This window comes from Odocoileus virginianus, chromosome 29, assembly GCF_023699985.2.
Source record: "Odocoileus virginianus isolate 20LAN1187 ecotype Illinois chromosome 29, Ovbor_1.2, whole genome shotgun sequence".
In the NCBI taxonomy this organism is placed as follows: domain Eukaryota; kingdom Metazoa; phylum Chordata; class Mammalia; order Artiodactyla; family Cervidae; genus Odocoileus; species Odocoileus virginianus.
Genome location: NC_069702.1, coordinates 30,490,423 through 30,514,997, shown reverse-complemented (window position 1 = coordinate 30,514,997; position 24,575 = coordinate 30,490,423). Strand labels below are relative to the sequence as shown.

Below are 24,575 nucleotides of genomic sequence, written 5' to 3'. Positions count from 1 at the left end.
GTGGCTGACTTTATTTTTCTGGGCTCCAAAGTCACTGCAGATGGTGATTGCAGCAATGAAATTAAAAGATGCTTACTCCTTGGAAGTGTTAGGTATTTAGAATAGGGAAAAGGAGTCCAGGAATGGCGGTGGCTAAAAGACTTGGAAGGGAAAAGCCCATGAAAATAGAACAAAGGAAGGTTCTTGGAAGAAAGGTCCGAGGACTAGAGTGAGAACCTCAGGTAAAACAGACAACACTCCTGGCTGGCCCAATTTACATAAGACAGGCCGAGGGACAGAGAAACATATAAAAAGAGGAGCCAAAGCCCTCTTGGCTCTCTCTCTCCCACACGAGGGGGCGCTCTTCTCTTTGCGTCTTTGGGTCAACGTGCCCTCACGCCTCGAAGATGGATTTTCCTGCTATTATCTAAATAAAATAGAGCTGTAACACTGAGATGTAACACTGATTTATTTAAGAGCTATAACATGGTCCATTCGAGACCTCAGAGCTATAACACAGTCTGTGCAAGACCCCAGAGCTGTGACCCGCCAAGGGGGCTTTAATGTCCATCACTCCAAATTTTTGTTGTGATGAGACAAAGAACCGAGGAGCATACACTCGCCTGATAGAAGGAAAGTTATGACGAACCTAGACAGCATATTAAAAAGTCACTGGAGGTAAAACTTACTTTAATAAGTCTGTTTATGGGGACTAAAGAAAAGCTGTTAAAATAATTCTCTTGTTAGTTTTCTTAAATCATACTATTCTAGCCCATTTCAATGTTGTATAAATACTGTCAGTTTGATATTTAAGGGGGGATGAGATAGAGGATTTGCTTATACTCTATTATTTAATGAAGTATCTTGTTAGTGAGAGGGTAACAGGCAGGAAGGCCAGGGGTCTCTAAACACAGGAAGTAGGCTGCAAGTGTCAGACATATTTTCTCTCTCTCTTAAGTAGCAGGGCTGACTTCCCTGTTGACTCAGATAGTAAAAGCATCTGCCTACAAAGAGGGAGACCCAGGTTCGACCCCTGGGTTGGGATGATCCCCTGGAGAAGGAAATGCAACCCACTCCAGTGTTCTTGCCTGGAAAGTCCCATGGACAGAAGAGCCTGGGGCTACAGTCCGTGGGGTCCCAAAGAGTCGGACACAACTGAGTGACTTCACTTTCACTTTAAGTGGCAGGAGGAAACATACAAGTGCTAGATTTTTCCCCCTTCTCCATACAAATTTAAAAAGAGGTATCTCTTAGAACACTGTGTTGCCAAAATGACACCTGGTTCCACCTGAACTTAACGTTTCTCAAACCTAGAGCTAACCAATGCGTTTCTCTTAAGCATTGTTTGGAAATGTTTGTCTTAAGCTATGTTAACGAACTAAGTATTCACCCTAGACTTGTCTTGTCTTGAAGACAAGACTACTCTTGTCTTCAAGTCGGTTTGCCTAAGACTCAGAACAAATTTGACAAACCAGTATGTTCTACTCATATATTGTGCTCCTAATCTACGTTAATGGAACTCTATATTTACTTGGAAACCTGCTTTTCTTCAAGATTCATGTCAATCATTTTATGATGTTTATGGGTCACCTGGTGCCAATGTTATCATAAAATGCATGTTGTGGGGGAGGGGACTGGTGCCAGTCTCTGAGTTTTGAGGCATTGCCTTTCTCTAATTAGCAGTCTGCTAGTAGCTATTTAGCATCCGACTAAAGACTAGCAGGGGGTACTCTTTCTGCCCCCTTCTGATGTCTATGTCAGAAGTTTTCTCTATCTCTTTTATACTTTAATAAAACTTTATTACACAAAAGCTCTGAGCTATCAAGCCTTGTCCCTGGCCCCGGATTGATTTCTTCTCCAGAGGCCAAGAATCCCTGTGTCTTTTGTGGTTCAGCAACAACTTTTCATTAGGATGCTAATTTTTTGTTACATAATTTTTTCTTTTTGAAACTGCATGAAGAATTTCAGATTAAATACTAATAATTAGCAAACTTTTTTTAATAGAACAGCTAAAATTAACAGCCCTAATTAGTACAATTATAAAGTTTTATGTACTTTAGTATAAAAATATAAAGACAGGGTATTTCATGAATGGGAATATATGAAGAGTAGAAATCTAGAATAAACAAAGTTAATCGAATGCAATAGAGAAGAAAATATACACTGACAATAGTATTAGGATTTTTAATTATTTTAACTATAGACAATTCAATTTAGAAAGATTAGGCTTCTATTTCTAAGCCAACTACACTTCAAAGTCTAAATAAAGCCTAGAGAAATGAAGAATATTCTTGAGTGTGATTCCTCTCTATGTGTTACCTCTCTTTCCCTGCCCCTTGGAGCTGACACATCTGAGGACTTTTGGAAAGAATCAGTACAAGTCATAAGATTTCAAACAATAAAAAATTACTGGAATCTTAACATTTTCATCTCTCTTTCATTGAAAATAAGTGATTTCCTAAAAAGATGTATTTTCATAGTAATGTGAAGACTCAGGAGGCAAATGGTAAAATGTGCTGCATATACATTTGAATGTTTTGAGACATTTTTACTTAAAGGTGGTACTAGTTCTGCTCAGTAAAGGATGAGTTACAACTTTTATCTGAAAAGAGTACTATTAGCTACACATTCTCTCCAGTTTGCAAAGTGGCTTCTCACCAGGATTGGACTTTGAACTAACCTTCTCTAGAATCTGGGTGAGGACTGAGACAATGCGATTGACCTTTTCTTCTGTGAAGTTTGTAACCACTGACCCCAGAGAAAACACCACAATACTATATTTGCCTGAACTTTGAACAAATTCTTCCATTTCCTGCAGGGATAAATTTCTCTCTGTTACGCAAGTGCAGGATCCTAGTGGGAAGAGGCTCTCTCTTACACCTCCAGATAGGCAGACTTGAGAGGTTTGTGAGAGACACTGTTAGACTGATTCTGCCTCTTGCCACATAGAACCGTCTAGTCTGCTTAAGAGGAAATGTGTTTCTGAAAATGATGGCTTAAATATATAATGAGCGATTACACCTAAAGACATGGAACCAAACCACTATCCGAAGTGAATAAGTGACAAAAGCCAGATGTTCTCATGGTGTGTGTGTTAGTCATGCAGTTGTGTCTAATTCTTGCAAGCTCATGGACTGTAGCCTGTCAAACTCCTCTGTCCATGGAATTCTCCAGGCAAGAATACTGGAGTGGGTTGCCACTCCCTTCTGCAGGGGATCTTCCCGACCCAGGGATCAAACCCAGGTCTTCTGCATTGCAGGAAGATTCTTTACTGTTGGAGCCACTCGCCTCTCAAAATTAATTTTATGAACCACAGACCTGTTTGCAAATTTGTAAAGATATTCCTTGTAAGGAATCCCAAGAAGGGTTTCAAACTAGACTTTTAAAATTTGTAGCATACCAGTTTATAGGCAATATATTTTAAATAATTCGATCTAACTTCCTGTTATTAGTTCAGGATACTTTACTCACCTTTATTGCTTCACTTATTAATAGGGCTAAAAAGGATCTTTTAAGAAATGGAATATATGTGAATGTCATGATCTAGAGATCTGTTATCTCTTTGTAACTATTTGTAGTCACCCTACAATTAATGATGTTTCTCAATCAAAGCTAGTAAAATTACCAGGAAAAGGACAGTGCAATAAACAAATGTAGATGGCTATTTTTAGCTTAGCTAATGTTAAGAGAATATCTGATATCCTAGAAATTGGTGTTTTACGATTTTGATTCATCTCCCTAAACAGTGATTGAAAAAAAGAAATTATACACACACACAGATGTATTAAGACGTACACACTTATACCATGTTTCATTAGGAGTCTTGATTTAACTCACAGTGCTTTTCTATTCTGTGTTTAGTGACTGGCATAATTTTTTCATCGGAGACATAAGCCATGATTGGTATTCACATTACCCAAGTATCTATATTAATAATTGGGTTTGAAATAGAATCATTTCCCCCCTCTTATGAAACATGTCTGTTATTTTTCGGAAATTGCATGTGAAAAGTTGGGGATGGAAGGATAAAAATAATAGCATGACATGGTATTTTATCTGGTGAGCCATGGAATGCATCATGCCTCTTTCTGTTCTTTTAACTATTTTAGATAATGTATTATTATATCCAGTAATAACACTCAATAGAGCTTGTCTTCAGCTATAACTTGATAGGCATGAAAACATATTCAGAATCCTGAAGTGAAATTTGTAGACTAAAAAATGATGTACAACTTAAGAGTTATGCGTTGTTTTATTTGGGGCAAAATGAGGACTGCAGCCCAGGAGGCAGCATCTCAGATAGCTCTGCAAGACTGCTCCAAAGCAGCAGTGGGGGAAAGTCAATATATAAGGCTTTGGTGAGGGGGTGGGGGGGTTCAATATCATGAAGCACTCAATTTACAAAAGATTTTTTGTTAGTCATGAGGGTCTGATGTCACCATGAAGGGATTTAGTGCTTCTCTAGATATGAGGAGATGTAAGGACTAAGATCATAAAATCTGTTCCTAAAAACATCCAACTATCTAAAGACCTGTCCTACTAGATTCCCTGGAGCACAGAATGCCTCATTCCACCCGGAACTCCCTCGGGGGTTGTTGAAGGTCACCAGCTATAGCAGCATGGGGTTCAATCTCAGTAGAGGCAGATGGCAAATGCCTTGTTGTTCCGTCATTGGCAATGCTCTTGGTAAGTGCCAATTTGTAGTTAACAAATTTCATTTAAAATAATTTTTAATGTCCTATTTTATATTGCAGTATAGCAGACCAACAATATTGTTATATATTCAGGTGGGCAAAAAGGGACTCAGCCACACACATATATGCATCTATTCTCCTCCAAATGAAGTGAAAATTTAAACTTCAGTATCAGTGTTACCCTTAACAGAAATCAGGAACTCTCCTGGGAATACCTCTTAACCTGCTATCTCCTACAGAGATTATGCTCATTGACTTGTGCTGTGCTGTGCTTAGCTATTCACTCATGTGAGCAACTTTGTGATCCCATGGACTGTAGCCCACCAGTCTCCTCTGTCCATGAGGATTCTCCATGCAATAATACTGGAATGGGTTGCCATGTCCTCCTCCAGGGGGGTTTCCCAACTCAGGGATTGAACCCATGTCTCCCACATTGCAGGCAGATTCTTCAGCATCTGATCTACCGGGGAAGTTCAAGAATACTGGAGCCTATCTCTGCTCCAGGGGATATTCCCGACCCAGGAATTGAACTGGGGTTTCCCGTATCATGGGCAAATTCTTTATCAGATCATTTACCTCCACCCAGGTTAATGAATATCTGTCTTCTCACTGCCTATTAATATAGTACAATATTCTTTCTAAGTTTACCTCTTATTTCCTTTTACTTCTAAATATTGTCTTCTTCCAATATTTCTGGCAGCTCATATTTATTCTTTAATAACATTGAAATATGTATATATGATTTTCTTTTTCACCCCAAAATACCCAGATATTATGGTCATAAAGAACTAATTCAACGTTTAGCTTTCTCAGTTTTATGGTTTCTAATTTATGTTGATGACTCCCAATTTATTTCTTATGCTCCCTGATGAGACTGAAACTTTGTATTAACCAGACAGTTTCTAGAAATCTTCACCAGAAAATTCTTTTCACTTCTTAAAGTGAATTTGAAATTGAACTCATTGTCATATCAGAAAACTTTTTTCAACTCTTTCCTGGTTGAGTAAAGTCCATTGCTCTCCAAGAAGCCCTGTCTGATTTCATGTCTTCCAGCAACATTTAACTTCTTACAGACCAAAGTCTGTAGCAAGAGTCTGCTCAAGACTCACTAAAGCAACTTATCACTCAGCTATCATAATAAATACCCCTACTCATAAGTCCATCATGCTTGTTAGGAAGACTACAGCAGGCTCCCTAGTGATTTCCAAGGTTCTTTCAATCCAATATCTGTAAATATATGAACACACTTATATTTTTTAACATGTCACTTGGAAGACTTCATTCTTCTGCTTAAATATCAATGTAAAGAGGGGAAAAAGGCAGCATCATTCATACGAGACCCCAATAGTTTTGATAATATATTTGGAGTAGTAAACTGAAGACATTCCGCAGTATATCTCATTGATACATAAGCTTTAAAGGACAATAAAGATTTTATCATACAAGACACAAAAATAATCCCTTTACTGTAATAGACTTACCTTAGGTAATGGTTTGGCAGATTTACAATGCAAACCTCCTACAAACTCCGATTTCAGTAAGTATGGGCGAGGAAATTAAAAATCCCAATAGGTCTTGATGAGCCAAATTTCTGCTTTTCCCATGGTCTCACATAGCATAGTGGGTCTTCCTGGAGAAAATAAAGTTTGCTCCAAGTCATTAGCATACATACTTGCTGGGGGAAAATTGCAGCATTGATTTTCTGATGTACTACAGGGGAAAACAATAAATGTGGTTTCTCTAGATTTCTTATTACATCTAGATATTAAAAGGAGAGGAAATGTAAAGGAATAAGGAAGAAGGGATTCAGGGAGGAAAGGAACAAAGGCAAAAAGATAGAAGACGAAGGGTGGGAGGTAGGAAGGAGGCAGAAAGAATGTTTGGGTAGTGAAAGAACAGTAATGTGCAAAATAAAAATAAATTCAACAAAATCAAATAAAAATGCAATTCTTTGACAAAATCAGGAGATAACTTCAATCAGAAATTTTAACCACAACTCCAAGTACTTGTGGATTTAATACTCATTGTTTCTCTCCAGCTGAATACAGATGACAGAGTTCAGTTCAGGTCAGTTACTCAGTCGTGTCCGACTCTTTGCGACACCTTGAATCGCAGTACACCAGGCCTCCCTGTCCAACACCAACTCCTGGAGTTGACTCAAACTCATGTCCATCGAGTCGGTGATGCCATCCAGCCATCTCATCCTCTGTCGTCCCCTTCTCCTCCTGTCCCCAACCCCTCCCAGCATCAGGGTCTTTTCCAATGAGTCAACTCTTCGCATCAGGTAGCCAAAGTACTGGAGTTTCAGCTTCCGCATCAGTCCTTCTAATGAACACCCAGGACTGATCTCCTTTAGGATGGACTCGCTGGATCTCCTTGCAGTCCAAGAGACTCTCAAGAGTCTCCTCCAACACCATAGTTCAAAAGCATCAATTTTTTGGCACTCAGCTTTCTTCACATTCCCTCTCACATCCGTACATGACCACTGGAAAAACCATAGCCTTGACCAGATGGACCTCTGTTGGTAAAGTAATGTCTGCTTTTTAATATGTTGTCTAGGTTGATCATAACTTTCCTTCCAAGGAGTAAGTGTCTTTTAATTTCATGGCTGCAATCACCATCTGCAGTGATTTGGGAGACCCCAAAAATAAAGTCTGACACTGTTTCCACTGTTTCCCCATTTATTTCCCATGAAGTGATGGGACCAGATGCCATGATCTTAGCTTTCTGAATGTTAAGCTTTAAACCAAATTTTTCCCTCTCCTCTTTCATTTTCATCAAGAGGCTTTTTAGTTCCTCTTCACTTTCTGCAATAAGGGTGGTGTCATCTGCATATCTGAGATCATTGATTTTTCTCCCAGCAATCTTGATTCCAGCTTGTGCTGCTTCTTCCAGCCCAGCATTTCTCATGATGTACTCTGCATATAAGTTAAATAAGCAGGGTGACAATATACAGCCTTGACATACTCTTTTCCTATTTGGAACCAGTCTGTTGTTCCATGTCCAGTTCTAACTGTTGCTTCCTGACCTGCATATAGGTTTCTCAAGAGGCAGGTCAGGTGGCCTGGTATTCCCATCTCTTTCAGAATTTTCCACAGTTTATTGTGATCCACAGTCAAAGGCTTTGGCATAGACAGAGTAGTTCTAGCTTATTAACACCAAGTCAGCGCTCAGTGGTTTTTTAATTTCCATTCAATCTCTCTTTCTACTTTTCAGCTTGTTTCAGCTTTCACTGCTGCTTGTTCACTTTCACTGTTGAAGAATCTCACAAATATTAGCTTGCCTTATCTTGCTGAGTCAAATATCACTTCATTGATTCACCATCGTTTTCTCAGTAGGAAATCACTGAGTAACTTATACCTAATACAATCAACTCTGGAATGTAGAGTACACATGCATGCATTATTAATATCAGACACTTATTTGAGTGTTATCTCTCAATGATGTTTTTTGAAAGAGAAAAATTCCAAGTATTCATTTTAGAGACTTACGGAAAAAAAAAAAAAAAAACATGTATGTGCAAGTATCCAGTCAATCACTTATATACACAGAAAACTTGTTTTACATCTAAGTAGAGAAAATTGAATGCTCCTTTCTTGAGGGTTCTATTCAAAACTGGTGATCAAACATTCCCTAGGGTGGATAGCCTGTTTTTAGAATGTTACTACTTTGTAGTGTTTGGATATATGTCTGAAGTAACATAGACAACGGTTTAATTTGATAGTAAAGAGGCAATTTCCAAGGATATTGAGCTTGAAAATGTCAGAGATTGGGTGAGAGCACTGCCTCAGTTTTCTTACCAATATGTTTATGTTCTTTTCTTGGCTTATTCCATGTGTGTGACATCATGCCTTGATTACTAAGTCCTTAGGTAAAGTTATTGACTGAAACTTTAGACCACATTTTAAGAAAGACCAAGCTTAAAGTGTTCACTAGAATTCTCTATTTGAAGCATTTATGCACAGTGTGAAATGCAAAGTCAATCAAATGTGAAAAGAACAAAACTGTGCAAAAGTGTGCAAAATTTGTTATATAGTTTCCTAAGACATTCTAAATGTCATACTGAGGACTAGTAAAGCAAAAATATGAAATTAAAATTTACTGCCAATCTTTTTCCTAGAATTATATTACACAAAATGAGTTATGAACACAGTGGAGAATTATATAAATAATTGATTACTGGGCACTAAGGCCTTCCAGGTGGTGCTAGTGGTAAAGAACCCATCTACTAATGCAAGAGATGTAAGAGACATGGGTTCAATCCCTAGGTCAGGAAGATTTTCCTGGAGGAGGACATGGCTACCCACTCCAGTATCCTTGCCTGGAAAATCACATGGACAGAGGAGACTGGGAGGCTACAGTCTATGGAGTTACAAAAGAATCAGACAGCTTTTTAGCAACTAAACAAAAACAACAATTCTCATAAAATGTGTTAGAAATGATTCCCTCAACTTCTATCCTTTAAAAATGACTATATAGAATTAGTATAATTTCATTCTTGAATTCATTTTTGTTACAATGTATTTATCTCTTTTTTGGCTTTTCTCAGGATTTGCCTGTCTCTGCTTATACAGGTCATCTATTCTTATATACTGTCTACTTTATCCATTAGAGCCCTTAGCATATTACTCAGAGTTGTTTTAAATCATTACATTGATAATTACAACATCCTTGGCATCTCTGGTTCTGATGATTGCTCTGTCTACTCAAAATGTGTTTTTGCCTTTTGATTTGCCCTGTAATTTTTTTCTTGATACCCAGACATGATGTACTGGGTAGAATTGTAAATGGATTTTTTAAAATGTGGTGGTAAATTGGGGAGAGAAGCATTCTAGAGTCTTAGGATTGGTCTCAGTATTTCACAACTATTTCTCAATTTTTTTTTTCCACTTTATATGGAGCAGGATGGTCTGGAGTTAGGATATTCCTTTTCCATGCAGTAGTCTAGAGGGCCCTGGAGTAGGGTGTTTCTCTTGCCCCAGGTCAGTTAGGCTCTGATAATACCCCCAGCACATTGTGTACCCATTAACTAGTTTACCCTTGTTGGTAAGAACAGTGTTGGTAAGAACAGCTGTTCTGAAAGAACAGCTTCTTTCAGAATACTTCCTTTCTGCCTCCCCTCACTGAAAGCAAGAGATTTTTTCTTGATATTTAATATGGAAAATTGATTGAGTTCCTGGAAGTAAAAATTATTATATTTTGGGGACCCCCATATGACTGGATCCCATTGGATTTTTTCTCTCAGAATTATCCACAGTGAATCTCCAGCAATTCATCAATTATGTTTCAGGTGTTCCTACCCAGGCACTGGTTCCTGTGGTGATTTCCCATCCTGAGTTTTTGCTCTTGAGTGTCTATTTAGATAATCTGAAATTCTCTGTTTATTCCAAAAGAATATACAGATTTGTTGTTAAAATAAATGTGAGTCTGTCATTTCAATGAGTACAAAATAGATGAAATGACAACTGCAATTTTATGTATGAATAAAAGAAAATATAACTAAAATGTATACTTTGACTTATAATTCCTGAATAGTTATAAAAAAGATATACAAACTTTATATAATTAGAATTATAATGTCTTACTGAAATTCATTATAGTAAAATAAAGAACTATCACATTCATTGATAAGAAATCAAAAATCATAAAGATGACCATTCTCTTCAAATCAGTATACAGATTCCTCATAATTTTTTCTAAAAGTTCAAAACCCCAAGCTTCATGAAATTTGATGATTTTTGTAGAATTTTGCTTTTAATTTTTAAAATCCATAATAAAAGACCAAAAAGCTAATAATAATCAAGGTACTCCAGAAGAAATACAAGGGAAGGGAGTATTACCATTCCAAATATTTTGAACAGGATGACCAAAGAAGATGTGTCTCAGGTACTCTCCCCAGCAATGATTTGGTGTTTATCCACAGATGTATGTGTCTTTGTAGGAGCTCTGGGATCCAGATAGGAGACTGTGAAATTTGGGTGCACTCCAAAACAGAAAGTGACATTTGAGAAGGGAAGTTTGCAACAAGGTTACAGAACCAAAGAGTGTGTTCCTGGCTGCAGACATGGCAAAAAGCTCTGTATCTCTGAGAACTCAGCCACAGGCTGATTCTTTTTGATTGTATCACCAACACCATGGGCCAAGGCACACAAGAAGAGTCGTTCCCACCTCCATGTTGAGTAATAAACATCCAGACCTCAGTACCAGCTCTGGACCTTGAAGTGGCCCATGAACTGCTAAAACCTTGTATAAAAATTTACTCAATCTCAGGAATAACCAAGGGAATCTAAATAAAACCTAAGATGCCATTTCAGACCCATCTCACTAACAAAACTTAAAAAAAAAAAAATCATTTCTTGGGGGGATTATGGAATTAGAACATGGAGACAATGGTTGAACTTTGTAAACATAGTAAATATCATGGTGCATGGGGAAATTTTATGGTATGTCAATTATTCCTCAAGATGACTGTTACTAAAACTCATTCAATAATACGCTAAAAGTAATGATGTGGCACAATGAGGACAAAAATTCTGTGCTGGCTAAGGCAAAAATCTATATACACTTGGTGGAAGTATAATTTCTTTGGAGAAAACTCTGAAATTACCTAGTAGGGGGAAATATAGATATAGATATACAGTTTATATCCTATTAGTACTATTTCTCTTCTACAACAGAGTACATGTACAGGAATATTTATAATAGTCATGTTATATAAAATATTATAAATAGTTGTCCATCCACAGAATGTCATGGTATAATCACACAACAGAACACTATCCGTAGAGCTTAAAAAAATAAGAAAACACGTGATTGCATCTTTAAGAGTATTCAGCATAAGTAGCACATCTATGGTTCTTTTTCTATAGTATTTTAGAAAATCTAAACAGTAGAGTGTTGAGGAAATCACATAATGATAGACATAAAATTTCTAAGAAAATGTTCACGAAATTCAGGTTTGTAGTTTCTATTGGAAGAAAGGTGTTCTTAAGGAACTGGCAACAATTTATTTCTTAATTTGTTTATAAGACATACAGAAGTTTATTTCATCATTTATTTCAACTATATACTTGCATTTTTTCACTTTGTATTGGTTTGATATTTCTAAAATCTGAAATCACATGTATAAAACTTTAAAATTTTATAAAATATTTTTATGTTGATATAAATTAGTTACAATTTCAAAGTCAATTAATGAGTTTAAAAGATGTTTGTAATACATATCATTTAAAAAAAGGCTTTAAGTTCCCTAAATGCCAGACCAGACCAGTTAGAGATCAAAAAAATAAATAGCCCATAAGAAAATGAAATAATCGGGCTTCCCTGGTGGCTCAGATGGTAAAGAGTCTGTGTGCAATGCAAGAGATGGGAGTTCAATCCCTGGGTTGGGAAGATCCCCTGAGAAGGGAATGGCAACCTATTCCAGTGTTCTTCTCTGGAGAATTGCATGAACATAGGAGCCTGAACATAGGACACAGTCCATGATGTCGCAGAGAGTTGGACACAACTAAGTGACTAACAGTTCAGTTCAGTTCAGTTCAGTTGCTCAGTCGTGTCCGATTCGTTGAGACCCCATGAATTGCAGCACGACAGGCCTCCCTGTCCATCACCAACTCCCAAAGTTTACTCAAACTCATGCCCATTGAGTCGATGATGCCATCCAGCCATCTCATCCTCTGTCATCCCCTTCTCCTCCTGCCCTCAAGCCCTCCTAGCCTCAGGGTCTTTTCCAATGAGTCAACTCTTCGCATCAGGTGGCCAAAGTACTGGAGTTTCAGCTTCAGCATCAGTCCTTCAAATGAACACCCAGGACTGATCTCCTTTAGGATGGATTGGTTGGATCTCCTTGCAGTCCAAGGGATTCTCAAGAGTCTTCTCCAACACCATAGTTCAAAAGCATCAATTTTTCGGCGCACAGCTTTCTTTATAGTCCAACTCTGACATCCATACATGACCACTGGAAAAACCATAGCCTTGACAAGATGGACCTTTGTTGGCAAAGTAATGTCTCTGCTTTTCAATATGCTATCTAGGTTGGTCATAACTTTCCTTCCAAGGAGTAAGCATCTTTTAATTTCATGGCTGCAGCCACCATCTGCAGTGATTTTGGAGCCCCCAAAAAAATGAAGTCTGACACTGTTTCTACTGTCTCCCCATCTATTTCCCATGAGGTGATGGGACCGGATGCCATGATCTTAGTTTTCTGAATGTTAAGCTTTAAGCCAACTTTTTCACTCTGCTCTTTCACTTTCATCAAGAGGCTTTTTAGTTCCTCTTCGCTCTCAGCCATAAGGGTGCTATCATCTTCATATCTGAGATTATTGATTTTTCTTCCAGCAATCTTGATTCCGGCTTGTGCTTCTTTCAGCCCAGCATTTCTCATGATGTACTCTGCATATAAGTTAAATAAGCAGGGTGACAATATACAGCCTTGACGTACTCCTTTTCCTATTTGGAACTAGTCTGTTGTTGCATGCCCAGTTCTAACTGCTACTTCCTGATCTGCATACAGGTTTCTCAAGAGGCAGGTCAGGTGGTCTGGTATTCCCATCTCTTTCAGAATTTTCCACAGTTTATTGGGATCCATACAGTCGAAGGCTTTGGCATAGTCAATAAAGCAGAAATAGATGTTTTTCTGGAACTCCCTTGCTTTTTCGATCATCCAGCAGATATTGGCAATTTGATCTCTGGTTCCTCTGTCTTTTCTAAAACCAGCTTGAACATCTGGAAGTTCTCGGTTCACGTATTGCTGAAGCCTGGCTTGGAGAATTTTGAGCATTACTTTACTAGCATGAGATGAGTGCAATTGTGTGGTAGTTTGAGCATTCTTTGGCATTGCCTTTTTTGGGGATTGGAATGAAAATGGACCTTTTCCAGTCCTGTGGCCACTGCTGAGTTTTCCAAATTTGCTGGCATATTGAGTGCAGCACTTTCACAGCATCATCTTTCAGGATTTGAAATAGCTCAATTGGAATTCCATCACATCCACTAGCTTTGTTTGTAGTGTTGCTTCCTAAGGCCCACTTGACTTCACATTCCAGGATATCTGGCTCTAGGTCAGTGATCACACCATTGTGATTATCTGGGTCATGAAGATCTTTTTTGTAGTGTTCTTCTGTGTATTCTTGCCACCTCTTCTTAATATCTTCTGCTTCTGTTAGGTCCATACCATTTCTATCCCTTATCGAACCCATCTTTGCCTGAAATGTTCCCTTGATATCTCTAATTTTCTTGAAGAGATCTCTAGTCTTTCCCATTCTGTTGTTTTCCTCTATTTCTTTGCATTGATCACTGAGGAAGGCTTTCTTATCTCTCCTCGCTATTCTTTGGAACTCTACATTCAAATGGGAATATCTTTCCTTTTCTCCTTTGCTTTTTGCTTCTCTTCTTTTCACAGCTATTTGTAAGCCCTCCTCAGACAACCATTTTGCCTTTTTGCATTTCTTTTCCATGAGGATGGTCTTGAGCCCTGTCTCCTGTACAATGTCATGAACCTCAGTCCATAGTTCATCAGGCTCTCTGTCTATCAGATCTAGTCCTTTAAATCTATTTCTCACTTCCACTGTATAGTCATAAGGGATTTTATTTAGGTCATACCTGAATGGGCTAGTGGTTTTCCCTTCTTTCTTCAATTTAAGTCTGAATTTGGCAATAAGGAGTTCATGATCTGAGCCACAGTCAGCTCCTGGTCTTGTTTATGCTGACTGTATAGAACTTCTTCATCTTTGGCTGCAAAGAATATAATCAATCTGATTTCGGTATTGACCATCTGGTGATGTCCATATGTAGAGTCTTCTCTTGTGTTGTTGGAAGATGGTGTTTGCTATGACCAGTGCCTTCCCTTGGCAAAACTCTGTTAGCTTTTGCCCTGCTTCGTTCCGTACTCCAAGGCCAAATTTCCCTCTTACTCCAGGTTTCTTGACTTCCTACTTTTGCATTCCAGTCCCCTATAATGAAAAGGACATCTTTTTTGTGTGTTAGTTCTAAAAAGTGACTAACATACATATGTAAAGGTCTGAGGCTAAGAGCTAAATGGTTCAAAAATTTTAGAGGGCATTATGGCTGAGATATAAGTATAATGAGTTTAGGGCAACAGTTTTTTTTCTTAACACCAGAGCTGGAAAATTTAACTATGGCTTTCACATTAAACCAGTTCAATGATCTGTTATATCCATTCATATGAATATTACTGCATCAATTTAAATAATAATGTAGATTTTAATATGTTGTGAGTAAACTTGTCAAATTCATATTAAGTGAAAAAATAAAGATGATTAGTCATTGTCCTTATTGGTAAAAAAAAAAAGAATATATATATATATGTTTAATAATACTTAGACAATATCTTGATGAAAAGACAAGAAAAGTCAAAACTTCTTGTATAAGAAAAAGATGAAGCCAATTATCATTCATTATATATGTTTTTGTTCTATTCAATTTTTTTAGCAATTTATATTAGCTATGTTTATCATTATATCAAGAATGAAATGATACTCATAGTGCATTCAGAATTGCTTAATAAAGAACATGATAGAGTATTGCAATGAAAATCAATGACAATGTGAAAGAGTTAGTTGCTCAGTCATGTCTGCCTCTTTGTGACCCCATGGACTGTGGCCCTCCAGACTTCTTTGTCCATGAAATTCTCCAATAAAGATTACTGGAGTGGATTACCATTCCCTTCTTCATGGGATCTTCCCAACCCAGGAATCGAGCCTGGGTTTCCAGCATTGTAGGTGGATTCTTTACTGCTGTGTTATCAGGGAAGCACAGTGCTTACAGTAAAAGAAAGATCTGTTAAAGATAATAGAGGTAAAGTTTTCCAATTGTTACTAAGAACTATATTTGTTTCATAATATGTATCCATACAGAATCATATACCTTCCCTACATTAATGAGTAATACAACAAATATCCCACAAAATTATTGATTGGAACTAGGATAGCATCTCTAATTATCAGAATATATTCCTAATTCTGTGTTTTACATGTATTTCTGAAAGAAGAATTGAAGTCAAGGCCCTGGTCTTATTTACCTTGAATTCATAGAGCCTAACTCACTGTCTACACCAGGAAGTGCTATTGGTTGTTAAATTATTTATTGTGAAATAAATGCAGTGTAAATTCAAACTCATGTGTAAGGCTAATGATTTTTAAGTGCTTTTTATTTTTTTAAATCTTAGCTCTATTAAACAATGTATCTACTAAAAATCAAAATTATGGACTGCATTATGGTCCTCTAATATTCATGTACTGAAGTCTGAGAGTATTTGAAGGTAGGTCCTTTAAAGAGCTGTGTGTGTTAGTCACTCAGTCGTGTCTGACTCTATGTGACCCCATGAACTGTAGCACACTAGGTTCCTCTGTCCGTGGAATTCTCCAGGCAAGAATACTGGAATGAGTTGCCCATTCCCTTCTCCAGGGGATCTTCCCTACCCAAGGATCGAACCCAGGACTCCTGCATTGCAGGCCAACTCTTTACCATTTGAGCCACCAGGGAAGACCAGCACTTATTTTTAAAGAGGTAATTAAAGCTAAATAAGTCCATAAGAATGACTCCTAATCCAATATGTCAGGTCACCTTATAAGAGACTCAAAGGATGTGCATATACAAAGGAAAGACTATGAGAGGACATAGCAAGAAGGTGGACATCTACTAGGCAGACAGACAGGCCTCAAGGGAAAGCAGCTCTGACAACACTTCGTTCTTTAACTTCTAGCTTCTGGATCTGCTAGACAATAAATTTCTTTTTATACCACCCAGTCTTTTAGATTTAGTTATAGCAGCCCTAAAATTCTACTACATTAAGGAAGTTAAATTAGTTATTATTTCTAATATCCAATATGGTCTTTTGTTTGTTAGTTCACATTTCTTCATGACTCTCAAAAATATTTAGAGTGATAAAAATTGCTGGAGATGGTGTGGGGAAAAAGGAAACTTCCTACACTGTTGGTAGGAATGTAAGTTGGTGCAGCTGTGGAAAACAGTATGGAAGTTCCTCAAAAACCTAAAAATAGAATTACCATATGATTCATCAATCTTATTCCTGGGGATAAATGGAAAAATTTATAATTCAAAAACATACATGCATATATGCATACATGCATATATCCATAGCAGCACTATTCACAATAGCCAGTTCGTGAAAAAAACCTAAATGTCCATCAACAGATGAATGGATGAAAAGATGTGGTACATATATACAATGGAATACTACTCAGTCATAATGAAAAAGAATAAAATAATGCCATTTGTAGCAATATGAATATGACTACAGATTATCACACTAAGTGAAGTGAGTCAGAAAGAGAAACACGAATGCCATATGATACCACTTATATGTAGAATCTAAAGTATGATGCAAACGAAACTATCTATGAAACAGAAACATTCACAGAGAGAGCAGACTTGTGGTTCAGTGGGGGGATAGGTGTGGGAGCAATAGACTGGGAGTTCTGGGTTAGCAGAGGTACACTATTTTATATAGAATGGATAAACAGCAAAGTAAGTAAGTAAGTGTTAGTTAGCTCAATTGTGCCCGACTCTTTGCGACCCCACGGACTGCAGCCCACCTGGCTCCTCTGTCCATGAGATTTTCCAGGCAAAGATACTGGAGTGGGTTGCCATTTCCTTCTCCAGGGGATCTTACAAACCCAGGGATAGAACCCAGGTCTCCTGCACTACAGGAAGATTCTTTACCAACTGAGTTACAAGGGAAGCCCTGTAAAGCACAGAGAAATATATTCAATATTGTAAGATAAATATATAATGAAAAAGAAGACAAATAATGTATACTATGCAAAACTGAATCATTTGGCTATATAGCAGAAATTAACACAACCTTGTAAATGACCTATACTTTAGTAAAAAAAAAAAAATAAAATTGGAATGAAAGCCAGCCTCAGTTGATGGAATCAGATATAAGCTAGATATGTGAAAGTTGCAAAAGAAAATGATTCTTTATTAGGAAAGGCAAACAACTGCAAATAAAATATATTTAACTAGTGTAGTGAAAAATATGCTCTTTTTAGCATTTAGAGCTATAAACTTTTTTAAGTTTATACTTAATTTTTTAGGTTTCTGTATCATACTCCCCTGAGAAGTATAACAGGCTTCCCAGGTGGTTCAGTGGGTAAATAAAGAATCCACCTACAAAGCAGGAGGTGCAGAAGACATGGGTTTTATCCCTGGGTTGGGAATATCCCCTGGAGGAGGGCATGAAAACCCACTCCAGTACTCTTGCCAGGAGAATCCCATGGACAGAGAAGCCTGTGGGCTAGAGTCCATAGGGTTACAAAGAGACATGACTAAAGTGACTGAGCATGAACACGAGAAGTATAACATACTGGAAACTTTTCAATATGACCAGCTATGATGAAGCAGTTCACATAGGATTTACTAAATTTTCGTCCCAAATTTAAGAGAGACATAGAAATAGAGGGTACTCTGGCCCAACAGAATGATGGTATAAATTTTAATTCCAATAATGTGTGATTTTCAAAAATTGTAGAGAAAAATTCAAATAAAAAATTTAATCCCGTTGTTAAAATAGCTCAAGTTTCAGTTAATTACTGGAGTCAGGTAAGGAGATTATCTTCCTCATTTAACAAACATTGCACTCACTTTACTGAGCAATCCCTTGGACTGCAAGGAGATCCCACTAGTCCATCCTACAGGAAATCAGTCTTGAATGTTCATTGAAAAGACTGATGTTGAAGCTGAAACTCCAACACTTTGGCTACCTGAAGCAAAGAACTGACTCATTGGAAAAGACCCTGATGCTGGGAAAGCTTGAAGGTGGGAGGAGAAGGGGACAACAGAGGATGAGATGGTTGGATGGCATCCCCGACTCAATGGACATGAGTTTGAGTAAACTCCGGGAGTTGGTGATGGACAGGGAAGCCTGGTGTGCTGCAGTCCATGGGGTTGCAAAGAGTTGGACATGACTGAGCCACTGAACTGAACTGAGCAGAAGTCCAATGTCCTCCCCTATGAAAACTCACTGTGTGTTTGCGCTCAATTGCTTGATTGTGTCTGAATCTTTGCAGCCCTATGGACTATAGCCCAACAGGCTTCTCTGTGCATGGAATTTTTCTAGTAAGAATCCTGATGTTGGTTGCCATTTCTTCCTCCGGGGTTTATTTTCCTGACCCAGGGATTGAACCTGCATCTCCTGCATCTTCTGCATTGCAGGAACATGCTTTACCACTGGAAAGCTCAGTGTATTAGATTTACCTGTGATATTCTGCATGTGACCAAAAAATACATCTTTCATTGGATTGATACTTATTAGCAAGTTTTATATTTCATTTTGTTTTGGTAACAATCTTTTAGATATTGAAGTATTCTACAAGAGAGATGACTGTAAAGAAAGCAGAACCACAGCAAGACATTTCTTGCCTCCCTTTCCCAATTAGTTATTGAACCATAGTCCATTGATATTAATTGTGGAGATTTTGAGGAAGTGACAGTTTGAAAAATATATTCCTTTCATCTTCCTGGACTTTTTTTAAACCTCCTTAGCTTTTCCTGATAACTATTTTAGAATGAAAAGCAGAGTCCCTTACCTAAGACTTCACTTTAAAACTAGTCCCAAAGCTGAATGTCATGTTGTTGGAGCCAGAAGTCAGAGAAAATGGAAAGCATTAAATTTTGTACCCTTTGCAGAAAGGTCATTTTGTATGTTAGTCCTGCCATGTCAACAGGCACATAGGAAGGTGAGGATGGAATTTGCCCACAGTATTTCTCCATTGTGCCACCCATGGAATGCCTTAGTGTGTATACAGAAGGGTTTCCTAGACTCAGCAATCAGCTCTCCACAGGGCATCATAGGGTCTATAATCATAGCATTGTAGTTGGTGTCCTGGAGTTTCTTCAAGGTTGTCCAGTGGTAGACAGCACTCTCACAGACAAGTTTTAAATATCCACTCATTTGAAGAAAAAAAATCTTGCCAATTTTGCTGACTGCCAAGGTGACAATGAAGGCATGACATTAACTGATAGGTCTAAAAGGTCATTTAGTCTATTTTCATTAGCCTTTCTGTCCTGTGGTGTGGGGAGAATCTTGAAGTTCATGGTGGGAAGGCTTGCTGTAGTCAATGATAAAATATTGTGAAGACACTAACACAGTCACTTCGTGGCCTCTTTCCATGAGTTTCTCCAGAATAACCTTTAGATTGAGCCAGTGGCTCATGTCACAGGGCCACACCAAAACTTTCTCACAGAATCCACAGCCAGTATAACAGAGCTACAGCAATAGAATTGCTGAAACCCACTTCTCAGATGCCATAACAGCAGCTTCCCCACACACTGCTCTGAAAAGGATGAATGTTTGCTGGGCCCAGAAGTGAACTGGCAATTTAGGCATAGATCATGTTAAAAATTAATTTCTGGAGTTCGGAAATGGCACTTATGTGCAGAGTACTTTGCCAGTTGTTAATTGGCACAGTATTTATTCAGGAATAGATATGTAATATGTATATATTTTGGAGGAAATAATTTTGACATTCTAGGAGCTCGCTTTAAGTAGATTAAAATAGAAAAATGATATTTTTAATTACAATTTTAAAGTATAAAAATTCATTTTAGTAAGTCTACTAAATGACATGTTTTATCTTATAGGACATAATTAATAAATGTGGAAACATAAAAATATATGTTTCTCATAAGGTTGCTCATATGCTAACATGAGAATAAAGCACACACATCACATAATATAAGAGAAATATACTAAATACTGTACAAAGGTACAGCCTTTCAGAGCCTCAGAAGATGCCATCACTGCAATATGAAGAAAATCAGTCAAAACTTCAAAATGGAGGGGACATTTCAGCTGAGTCCAGAAGCAAAGATTACAGAAAAAGGGTTCTGAAAGTGAATAGAAGAAAAGGAGAAAAAGATGAATGATATGTAAGTTATGGTCATTTAAATATACAGATATCAGTTCCATATATATGGAGCAGCGGCTAACACAGAACTGTGCAGAAAAGGGAAATATTAGTTAAAATAGGACACTTTGGAGAGCCTTGGATGCTATGTTCTGGGTCATGTTTAATTGCCATAAAAAGATGTCCACTAAAATGTTCAAATGAGGTACAGAAAATGATCATATATATCCTTTAATAAAACTATTCTGGCAACAAACAGGGTTTGAGTTGTAGAGAATAATGAATATGTGATTTATTAAAATTAGATGGCTCGGACAATAAAGAATCTGCTTGCAATGCAAGAGACTTGGTTTCTACCCCTAGATCAAGAAGATCCCCTGGAGAAAGGAATGGCTACCCACTCCAGTATTCTGGCCTAGAGAATTCCATGGATGGAGGAGCCTGGTGGGCTACAGTCCATGGGGTTGCAAAGTATCGGAAATGACTGTTCGACTAACACACTTTTCTTTCCTTTTTAAAAAATACATAAGAGGAAAGCAAGATTTGATGAGATTATCAGTAAGAATGTGCTCTGCTTAGTCATAACTAAGTAAGAATATAATATTGAAATATTGATTTGTGAATGGAGAGCAGAGAATGAGTCTTATGACTGATGGGAAGTGAGAGGTGGCCAGGAGTTAACCAGGAAGTGCTTGGTTTTTACTTTAAGCAACCAGAGTGTGATAATGACTCTAGCAAATTCATGAAACACTAAAGGAGTAGCTAAAGGAAGAATTTTTGACCTGCAGTGTATAAGTTAAAGACAGGACATGTCTGTGGATATCAAAGGAAAAATGAATTTAGAAGTACTCATTTTATATTCAGTCACTCATGTGAATTTCAATTTAATTCCACTTCCTCTCCAAATTCTTTATATTCATACCTTTAACAAGCAATTTTTAGTACTTACTGTATACTAGATTCTGTATTATGCACAGGGCATGAAGAAACAAGTAAAATACAGTTCTAATTCAAAATGATCTCACAGACTATTGCACAAAATAAGTTAGCCAGTTAACCAGTACTTATTACTTATTCTACAAGCTTAAGGGAGAAGGATCAGAGAAGGTAGAGATGAACTGAGGAACTGCAAAGCCTATGAAGGGGATTCTTTGGTGGAGGAAGGGAATGATGGAGTTAGCTGTCTTTAAGTCTATTTACCAGGTGGAAAAGCACCACTCAAGTAAAAGGGAATATCAATGTATCTGTGTTCTAAGAAGTGTGGCATAGTTATATGAAGGGTTATATTCAGTTACAAAATTATATTCATTTTAATAATTTAGAAGAGACATACTGAAATTTCAAATCCCTTGAGAATTTTTTTTCCTGTTTTGTTTGCTAAAATGGAAACACTGGGTCGGTTTGCTTAGAAGATGCCAAGACAAAACCTTGACCATGGATTAAGAGTTGTGTCCTGTTGCATAATTATGGTTTACTTAAGTTCTAAATTAATTGGTTAAAAAAAAAAAGAATAAAAAAATATCACAAAACAAGAAGATGGGACAGAATCATGAATCCACTAAAAGAAAATTGAGATAACACTATAATCTTAGAAGAGGCAAGTATTTTTACATACAGTAAATAACCTAGAAGTGATTTGGAAAAAAAGACTGATAAATTTATCTAATCGCTATGACAAAGGTCACATGTTTTAAAGAGTTTCATGGAGAGATATAATACAGCTCAGAAATTGACCTCAACATACTTGTGTAAATTGGGAGAGAAATATTTCTAAGTTATTTTATTATATGAGAAAACTAAAGCAGAGCTCAGATTTTGAATAAGGATTCATTCACATAAGTTTAAAAATATAGGAGGTGTATGTTCACTTATATCCAACTGAAACATTAAAAATCTGGATAAAATATAAAATTGCCTCATAAAAATTCATTTTTGATTTGGCAAGAAAATAAAAAATCAGAAGAATCACTAATCAAAGTCAAAGCAGGAATTCTGATGTTCATCCTTGCCATTTCTTTGTAGAACAAACAATATATGGCAAGAGTGGAGAGATCAAAAGTCTGAAGATTTGCCCAAGATCCCAGACCCTGCATATGTTCATGTAACACTAGATTCTCAAGATAAGATCTCACTTTTACAAGTGAATTCCCTTATACAGAAGTTTAGAGCAAGGAAAATCGCTAGTGTTGACTTAGTGCTCTCTGGATGAAAGAACTCCTCCCTTAGAATTCTTAGCACTATAAGACTTGGTATGGGTTTACAGTTCAAACTAGAAAAACCTCTTTGAAGAAACTTTGCCCCAAGCTTCAAAGTTTCCTATAGATAAAATTTCAAGGTAAACAAGCACCTCCCTGTTACAAGAAAAGAAACTTCAAGACTGAGAACCAGCAGAAGTAACAAAAATATTAACTCAACAATGTAAAGTAGTTTTATAGTTTGAAATGGAAAATAAATTAGATTTTACAATATGTTTAAGGATATGAAAGTGAAATCTGAAAATATAGGCAAAGGACGAGAAATTAAAAAGAATAATTGTGGAAATTTGCTAAAGAAATAAAGTGAATTTCTTTATGAATTCAACAAATCAGATTTAAGTGAATGGACAGATTGAAGAGTAGACACTGGTGGCTGAGATGGTAAAGAATCTGCCTGCAATGCCAAGAGACATGGATTTGATCCCTGGGTCAGGAAGATCCCCTGGAGCATGGAATGCAACCCATTCCAATATTCTTGCCTGAAGAATTCCATGGACAGTGGAACCTGGCGGGCTACAGTCCATGGGGTCGCAAAGAGTTGGACACGACTGAAAAAATAACACTTTCATACAAATAAACGTTGAGTCAAAAGAGAGATCAAAAGATATTATGTGGAATTAAGTTCTGAATAAAAATATTGCAATAGGAAATATGATAGAACGGTGCAGACGCATGGAGAATAGCCTGAGACCTCTGAATCTGGTTGTTGGTTGTCTTCTCTGCTCCTCTTCTTAACAAGTCTTTTTTTCACTCTTTAAAACTAGTGGGTTTTTTTTTGCAACCAAGCTGTACAACTCAGCCCTATGTTTATGTTCTTTTATTCAAATCTACTTACATCAAATTTTTCAATTGTTGTTGTCCTTCCGTGGCTCAGCTGTGTCCGACTCTTCGAGACCCCCACAGACTGCAGCAGGTCAAGCTTCCCTGGACTTGGTGCTCGATCGGAGGCAGAGTGCTGCTGAGGTGACTGTCAAGCTGCATATGAGGGTTGGCCCTGTGGGTCCAGAGGAGGTCGACACCACTTTCACAGACACGGGCTGTGTGGTGCGTCTCCCAAGTGGTCAGCAGTGGGCTGGTGTTTTTTATGCCAAGATAGTTCTTGCACCAAAGTGCAGGCTTGCAAAGGTGGCCTCCTGCAGCTGTCACTGCACAAGAAGGTGCCTCTGCTCACATGGCCCTCTCTGCCAAAGAAACTTCTAGGGACCCAGGAGCTGGTGCCAGGTCTGAGGTGCCAGGAGAATGGGCAGGAGCCATCTCCCATTGTCTTGGAGCCAGGCCCTGAGCCCCCGGGTTAAACAGGAGGCCCGTGACCAGAAGCGGGCCCAGGACCGTGATGAGGTAGGTGCTGGACTGGTCTTGGAGCCCAAGCAGAGCCCAAGGCCAAGAGGGCTGTGTATCTCTGGAGAGGGAGGAGGTGGAAGGGGCCAGAGATGGCCCTGAGCCTGGGGATGATGCCCTCCCCACCATTCCTGGCTGAGCCGGCCACCCAGGCTGAGACTGAAAACAGCTCTGTGTTCCACCACTGAATCAGCAGACCTGCATTCTGGACTCAGAGGAGAACCTAGCACTCTTGACAGGAAAGAAGGCAGCAGACACTGAGGACTGACCCAGTATCTCCAGTCATGGCCTGGAGCAGAGACCCTAAGAAGGATGATTGTTCCAAGGAGGAGATGGCAGTGGCCACAAATGCTACAGCCTTGGTGGATGAGCCGGAGTCCATGGTGAACCCAGGATTTATCCAGAACGACTCCTGTGAGAAA

At 38.0% G+C, this 24,575-nt stretch overlaps 1 pseudogene; it reads right to left on the bottom strand.

The window, feature by feature from the left end:
• Window positions 1–2,596: 2,596 nt before the first annotated feature.
• On the bottom strand, window positions 2,597–24,282 carry LOC110150326 (UDP-glucuronosyltransferase 2A3-like; annotated as a pseudogene).
• Window positions 24,283–24,575: the final 293 nt, after the last annotated feature.